The sequence below is a fragment of the Arachis duranensis genome, unplaced genomic scaffold (assembly GCF_000817695.3).
Source record: "Arachis duranensis cultivar V14167 unplaced genomic scaffold, aradu.V14167.gnm2.J7QH unplaced_Scaffold_354585, whole genome shotgun sequence".
Taxonomy (NCBI): domain Eukaryota; kingdom Viridiplantae; phylum Streptophyta; class Magnoliopsida; order Fabales; family Fabaceae; genus Arachis; species Arachis duranensis.
Window position 1 is genome coordinate 1,591,950 of NW_026264911.1, and position 8,645 is coordinate 1,600,594.

Sequence of the window (8,645 nt, forward strand, 5' to 3'; positions counted from 1 at the left end):
AAAATGTGAAAGAAATGTTTAGGACATGTTTATGCATTCAATAATTTAATCATATGCATTGAGAAAAACAAAAGAAAAATAATATAAAAAAAAGAGAGAGAAAAATAAAAGAAAAAAAAGAAAAGAAAAGAAAAGAAAAGAAAAAGAGCAAATAAAAGGGGACAAAATGCCCCAAAGTGAGTGGTGAAAGCAATGCATATGAGTTGTACTTGAAATTAGAATGTATGAATATGTGGAAAACATAGTTAATGGATGGTTAGATGTTGTATTATGATTACATGGATTGTCTAAGTTAGGTGGAAAAGTTTAAGTTAATTAAGGATTCAGATTTTTAGTCCACTTGGCCAAATACAATCCTACCTTGACCCTAACCCCATTACAACCCTTAAAAGACCTCTTAATTTGTGTATTTATGCATTAAATTTTTGTTGATTGTTAGATGAAGAGCAAGCCTTAGAAAGAAAGGTTAGTAGAGAATTGAGAGAGTCGAACCTTAAACAGTTGAATGATTAGAGTGTATACACTTCCAATGAGGGTTCGATGCTCGATTCTTTGTTCCTGGCTTTCATGAGCTATTTTCTTCTGCAAGTTTACTTTTACTTCATTTTTATGATTTGAATCAGTGAAATCCAGTTCATATATGTTCTTGAAAGATTTATTTATTTTTAACCAAGTAGGTAGAAACATTCTGCATGTAGTTGCATTCATATAGATAGGATTGCATTTCATATTAATCTAACATTCCTCTTCATCTTTATAGTTTCTCTTGAGCTTAGCATGAGGACATGCTAGTGTTTAAGTGTGGGGAGGTTTATAAACCACTATTTTATGGTTTATCTTGTGCTCAATTGAGTGGATTTTATCAACTCTTTACCCACTTATTCATAATATTTGCATAGTTCTATATTTCCTTCCTGATTTTGTACTATGATTGAAAACGTGCTTCTTTGATCTTATATTTGCTTATTATTAATCCTCTCTTATTACCAATAGATGCCTTGATATGTGTGTTAAGTGATCTCAGAGATTACAGGGCAGGAATGGCTCAGAAGATAGAAAGGAAGCATGCAAAAGTGGAAGGAATACAAGAAGTTGGAGAAATTTCTAAGCTGTCCAACCTGACCTCTTTGCACTCAAATGGCTATAACATTAGCTACAAAGGTCCAAACGATGCGGTTCCAGTTGCGTTGGAAAGTTAACGTCCGAGACTTCGATTTGATATATAATTTGCCATAGCTGCCCCGACGCAAGGCGATGCGAACGCGTGGGTCACGCGGACGCGTGACCTGGCAGGAACACAACCCGCGCGGCCGCGTGAGCCATGCGGCCGCGTCACTTTTCCGCGACCTGTACGTACCAGAATACGCTGAGGGCGATTTCTAGGCTGTTTTTAACCCAGTTTGTGGCCCAGAAAACACAGATTAGAGGCTATAAAGTGGGGGAATCCATTCATTTATGAGGAGGCTCTCACATTCACAATTTTAGGAGTAGATGTAGTTTTTAGAGAGAGAGGCTCTCTCCTCTCTCTTAGGATTAGGATTTAGGATTTCTCTTAGTTTTAAGAGTGACTCTCAATCCCAGGTTCAACGTTCTTTTACTTTATATTCCTCTTTTTACTTTCAGATGCTTCAATGCTTGTATTAGATATGTTGCCTATTTGGCTTATGCTACATTCATGTTATGATTTTCTTAATTAATATTATTTGAGGTAATTCAGATTTAAGATTGCTTTGCTCTGTTCAAGATTGCTTTCAATTTAATTTAGATATTTTTCTCCCTTTTGGCCTTGGTTAAATAATTGGTGACTCTTGAGTTATCAAACTCATTATTGATTGAGAATTGGAATTCTTCAAGAATTAATTCATCCACTTAACTTACCTTCATAGTTAGAGGTTAATAAAGTGGGAGAAAAATCCAATTCTCATTACAATTGATAAGGATAACTGGATAGGACCTCCAGTCTTCATACCTTGCCAAGAGTTTATTTTACAGTTATTTATTTATTTTATTTCTTCTTATGCAACATACTGCTCCCTAATTTCTCAAACCCCCAAATTTACAATCTCCATAACCAATAATAAGAACATACCTCCCTACAATTCCTTGAGAAGACGACCCGAGATTTGAATACTCGGTTATCAATTTCGAAGGGTTTTGTTACTCGTGACAACCAAAACGTTTGTACGAAGGGATTTTTGTCGATTTAGAGACTATATCTACAACGCGACTGTTTTTATGATATTCTTTACTGGCAAAAATCCTAACGTCAAGAAGTTCAGGAACGTATTGAAATGGTTGTAAATAACTAATTTATGTACACTTTTGAGAGGAATTCCGTGAATAATGGGACACCTCAGAGGAAGGGAGTTCTTGAAATTGATGCTCTGAATGCCATATTAGCTCAGAACAAAATGTTGACTCAGCAAGTCAACATGATTTCTCAAAGTCTGAATGGATGGAAAAATGCATCCAACAGCACTAAAGAGGTATCTTTTGAAGAAGACGCTTATGATCCTAAAAACCCTGCAATGGCAGAGGTAAATTACATGGGGGAAACCATTGGCAACACCTATAACCCCTCATGGAGAAATCATCCAAATTTCTCATGGGGAAACCATTGGCAACACCTATAACCCCTCATGAAGAAACAGGTTTAGCAATAGCAAGCCTTTTCCATCATCTTCTCAGTAACAGACAGAGAATTCTGAGCAGAGCACCTCTAACTTAGCAAATATAGTCTCTGATCTGTTTAAGGCCACTTTAAGCTTCATGAGTGAAACAAGGTCCTCCATCAGAAATTTGGAGGCACAAGTGGGCCAGCTGAGTGGTGCACGAAATTGTGATCATCAATGGCGCCATCAACATGGTACGCTCAATTGCAATCTCAACTCTTTATCACAACTTTGCACAACTAACCAGCAAGTGCACTAGGTCGTCCAAGTAATAAACCTTACACGAGTAAGGGTCAATCCCACGGAGATTGTTGGTATGAAGCAAGCTATGGTCATCTTGTAAATCTCAGTCAGGCGGATTCAAATGGTTATGGAGGATTGATAATTAAAAGATGAATAAAACATAAAATAAAGATAGAGATACTTATGTAATTCATTGGTGAGAATTTCAGATAAGCGTATGGAGATGCTTTGTCCCTTCCGTCTCTCTGCTTTCCCACTGTCTTCATCCAATCCTTCTTACTCCTTTCCATGGCAAGCTGTATGTTGGGCATCACCATTGTCAATGGCTACAGTCCCGTCCTCTCAGTGAAAATGTTCAACGTGCTCTGTCACAGCACGGCTATTCATCTGTCGGTTCTCGATCATGTCGGAATAGAATCCAGTGATTCTTTTGCGTCTGTCACGAACGCCTCACAATCGCGAGTTTAAAGCTCTTCACAGTCATTCAATCCCTGAATCTTACTCAGAATACCACAGACAAGGTTTAGACCTTCCGGATTCTCAAGAATGGCCGCCAATGGATTCTAGCTTATACCACGAAGATTCTGATTAAGGAATCCAAGAGATATCCACTTAAGCCTTGTTTGCATGTAGAACGGAAGTGGTTGTCAGGCATGTGTTCATAAGTGAGAATGATGATGAGCGTCACATAATCATCACATTCATCATGTTCTTGGGTGCGAATTAATTTCTTAGAACAAGAATAAGCTGAATTGAATAGAAGAACAATAGTAATTGCATTAATACTCGAGGTACAGCAGAGCTCCACAACTTAATCTATGGTGTGTAGAAACTCCACCGTTGAAAATACATAAGAATAAGGTCTAGGCATGGCCATGAGGCCAGCCCCATGATCTAAGATAGCATAAGACTACTCAAAGATAGCTACCCAGATGAAAATACAATAGCAAAAGGTCATATTTATAGAGAACTAGTAGCTTAGGATTTACAAAAATGAGTAAATGACGTAAAAATCCACTTCCGGGCCCACTTGCTGTGTGCTTGGGCTCAAAATTGAAGCTTTAATGTGTAGAGACTTTTCTTGGAGTTAAACGCCAGCTTTTGTGCCAGTTTCGGCGTTTAACTCCCACTTTTGTGCCAGTTCCGGCGTTAAACGCCGGGAATTCTGAAGCTGATTTGGAACACCAGTTTGGGCCATCAAATCTCGGGCAAAGTATGAACTATTATATATTTCTGGAAAGCCCAGGATGTCTGCTTTCCAACGCACTTGAGAGCGCGCTAATTGAGCTTCTGTAGCTCCAAAAAATCCACTTCGAGTGCAGGGAGGTCAGAATCCAACAGCATCTGCAGTCCTTTTTCAGTCTCTGGATCAGATTTTTGCTCAGGTCCCTTAATTTCAGCCAGAAAATACCTGAAATCACAGAAAAATACACAAACTCATAGTAAAGCCTAGAAAAGTGAATTTTAAATAAAAACTAATAAAAATATAACAAAAACTAATTAAAATATAATAAAAACATACTAAAAACAATGCCAAAAAGCGTATAAATTATTCGCTCATCACAACACCAAACTTAAATTGTTGCTTGTCCCCAAGCAACTGAAAATCAAATAGGATAAAAATAAGAGAATATACTATAGACTCCAAATTATCAATGAAACTGAGCTCCAATTAGATGAGCGGGACTAGAAGCTTTTTGTCTCTGAACAGTTTTGGCATCTCACTTTATCCTTTGAGGTTCAGAATGATTGGCATCTATAGGAATTCAGAATTCAGATAGTGTTATTGATTCTCCTAGTTAAGTATGTTGATTCTTGAACACAACTACTTTATGAGTCTTGGCCGTGGCCCAAAGCACTCTGTTTTCCAGTATTACCACTGGATACATACATGCCACAGACACATAACTGGGTGAACCATTTCAGATTGTGACTCAGCTTTGCTAGAGTCCCCAAATAGAGGTATCCAGGGTTCTTAAGCACACTCTTTTTGCCTTGGATCATGACTTTAACCGCTCAGTCTCAAGTTTTCACTTGACACCTTCACGCCACAAGCACATGGTTAGGGACAGCTTGGTTTAGCCGCTTAGGCCATGATGTTATTCCTGTAGGCCCTCCTATCCACTGATGCTCAAAGCCTTGGATCCTTTTTATTTTTACCCTTGCCTTTTGGTTTAAAGGGCTATTGACTTTTTCTGCTTGCTCTTTCTTTTTCTTTTTCTCTTTTTTTTTTCGCATATACTCTCTTTTTTTTTCTGCAAGCTTTTCACTGCTTTTTCTTGCTTCAAGAATCATTTTTATGATTTTTCAGATCCTCAGTAACATGTCTCCTTTTTCATCATTCTTTCAAGAGCCAACAATTTTAACATTCTTGAACAACAAATTTAAAAGACATATGCACTGTTCAAGCATACATTCAGAAAACAAAAAATATTGTCACCACATCAAGATAATTAAGCTAGTTTTAAGGATGAATTCGAAATCATGTACTTCTTGTTCTTTTGTAATAAAAACATTTTTCATTTAAGAAAGGTGATGGAGTCATAGGACATTCATAACTTTAAGGCATAGACACTAAGACACTAATGATCATAAGACACAAACATAAATAAAACATAAAGCATAATTTTCGAAAAAACAGGAAAATAAAGAACAAGGAAGTTAAAGAACGGGTCCACCTTAGTGATGGCGGCTTGTTCTTCCTCTTGAAGATCTTATGGAGTGCTTGAGCTCCTCAATGTCTCTTCCTTGCCTTTGTTGCTCATCTCTCATGATTCTTTGATCTTCTTTAATTTCATGGAGGAGGATGGAATGTTCTTGGTGCTCCACCCTTAGTTGTCCCATGTTGGAACTTAATTCTCCTAGGGAGGTGTTGATTTGCTCCCAATAGTTTTGTTGAGGAAAGTGCATCCCTTGAGGCATCTCAAGGATTTCATGATGAGGAATTTCCTCATGTCCATGAGTGGGATCTCTTGTTTGCTCCATCCTCTTATTAGTGATGGGCTTGTCCTCATCAATGAGGATGTCTCCCTCTATGTTAATTCGAACTGAATTACAGAGGTGACAAATGAGATGAGGGAAGGCTAACCTTGCCAAGGTAGAGGACTTGTCCGCCACCTTATAAAGTTCTTGGAATATAACCTTATGAACTTCTACTTCCTCTCCAATCATGATGCTATGAATCATGATAGCCCGGTCTATAGTAACTTCGGACCGGTTGCTAGTGGGAATGATTGAACGTTGGATAAACTCCAACCATCCCCTAGCCACGGGCTTGAGGTCATGCCTTCTCAGTTGAACCGGCTTCCCTCTTGAATCTCTCTTCCATTTAGCGCCTTCTTCACAAATGTCTATGAGGACTTGGTCCAACCTTTGATCAAAGTTGACCCTTCTAGTGTAGGGGTGTTCATCTCCTTGCATCATGGGCAAGTTGAATGCCAACCTTACATTTTCTGGACTAAAATCTAATTTTCACCAAACCATTGTAAGCCAATTCTTTGGGTCTGGGTTCACACTTTGATCATGGTTCTTGGTGATCCATGCATTGGCATAGAACTCTTGAACCATTAAGATTCTAACTTGTTGAATGGGGTTGGTAAGAACTTCCCAACCTCTTCTTCGGATCTCATGTTGGATCTCTGGATATTCACTCTTTTTGAGTTTGAAAGAAACCTCGGGGATCACCTTCTTCTTGGCCACAACTTCATAGAAGTGGTCTTGATGCACCCTTGAGATGAATCTCTCCATCTCCATGACTCGGAGGTGGAAGCTTTTGCCTTCCCTTTCCTCTTTCTAGAGGTTTCTCCGGCCTTGGATGCCATAAATGGTTATGGAAAAACAAAAAGCAACGCTTTTACCACACCAAACTTAAAAGGTTTGCTCGTCCTCGAGCAAAAGTGGAAATAAAAGAGTAGAAGAAGAAGAAAATTGAGGAGATGGAGGGGGCTTTGTGGTTCGGCCAAGGGGGAGAAGTAGTGTTTAGGTTGTGTGAAAATGAAGGAGTGAAGATGGGTTTATATAGGGGTGGAGAGAGGGGTAAGGTTCGGCTATTATGGGTGGGTTTGGGAGGGAAAGTGGTTTGAATTTGGATGGTGAGGTAGGTGGGGTTTTATGAAGGATGGATGTGAGTGGTGAAGAGAATGGTGGGATTTGATAGGTGAGGGGTTTTTGGGGAAGAGGTATTGAGGTGATTGGTGAATAGGTGAAGAAAATAGAGGGTGGTGGGGTAGGTGGGGATCCTGTGGGATCCACAGATCCTGAGGTGTCAAGGATAGCTCATCCGTGCACCAAGTGACGTGCAAAAGTGCCCTTTTTGCCAATCCTAGCGTTAAACGCCGGGCTGCTGCCCCTTTCTGGCGTTTAACGCCAGCTTCTTGCCCATTCCTGGCATTAAACGCCTGTTTGGTGCCCCTTTCTGGCGTTAAACGCCCAAAATGGTACCAGACTGGGCGTTAAACGCCCATTTTGCTGTCTTCACTGGCGTTTAAACGCCAGCAAGTTTTCCTCCAGGGTGTGCTATTTTTCTTTTTTTCATTTTTTGCTTTTTTCAATTGATTTTGTGACTTCACAAGATCATCAACTTATAGAAAACATAAAATAACAAAAGGAAAAATAGATAAATATAACATTGGGTTGCCTCCCAACAAGCGCTTCTTTAATGTCAGTAGCTTGACAGTGGGCTCCCATGGAGCCTCACAGATACTCAGAGCAATGTTGGAATCTCCCAACACCAAACTTAGAGTTTGACTGTGGGGGTTCAACACCAAACTTAGAATTTGGTTGTGGCCTCCCAACACCGAACTTAGAGTTTGACTGTGGGGGGTCTGTTTGACTCTGTTTTGAGAGAAACTCTTCATGCTTCCTCTCCATGGTTACAGAGGGATATCCTTGAGGCTTAAACACAAGGGATTCTTCATTCACTTGAATGATCAATTCTCCTCTGTCAACATCAATCACAGCCTTTGTTGTGGCTAGGAAGGGTCTGCAAAGGATGATGTATTCATCCATGCACTTCCCAGTTTCTAGGACTATGAAATCAGCATGGATGTAATGGTCTTCAATCTTTACCAGAACATCCTCTACAAGTCCATAAGCTTGTTTTCTTGAATTGTCTGCCATCTCTAGTGAGATTCTTGCAGCTTGTACCTCAAAGATCCCTAGCTTCTCCTTTACAGAGAGAGGCATGAGGTTTATGCTTGACCCTAGGTCACACAGGGCCTTCTCAAAGGTCATGGTGCCTATTGTACAAGGTATTGAGAACTTCCCAGGCTCCTATCTCTTTTGAGATAATCTCTGCCTAGTCAAGTCATCCAGTTCTTTAGTGAGCAAAGGGGGTTCGTCCTCCCATGTCTCATTACCAAATAACTTGTCATTTAGCTTCATGATTGCTCCAAGGTACTTAGCAACTTGCTCTTCAGTGACATCTTCGTCCTCTTCAGAGGAAGAGTACTCATCAGAGCTCATGAATGGAAGAAGTAAATCCAATGGAATCTCTATGGTCTCAGTGTGAGCCTCAGATTCCCATGGTTCCTCATTAGGGAACTCATTGGAGGCCAGTGGACGTCCATTGAGGTCTTCCTCAGTGGCGATCACTGCCTTTTTCTCTTCTCCAATTTCGGCCATGTTGATGGCCTTACACTCTCCTTTTGGATTCTCTTCTGTATTGCTTGGAAGAGTACTAGGAGGGAGTTCAATAACTTTCTTACTCAGCTGACCCACTTGTGCCTCCAA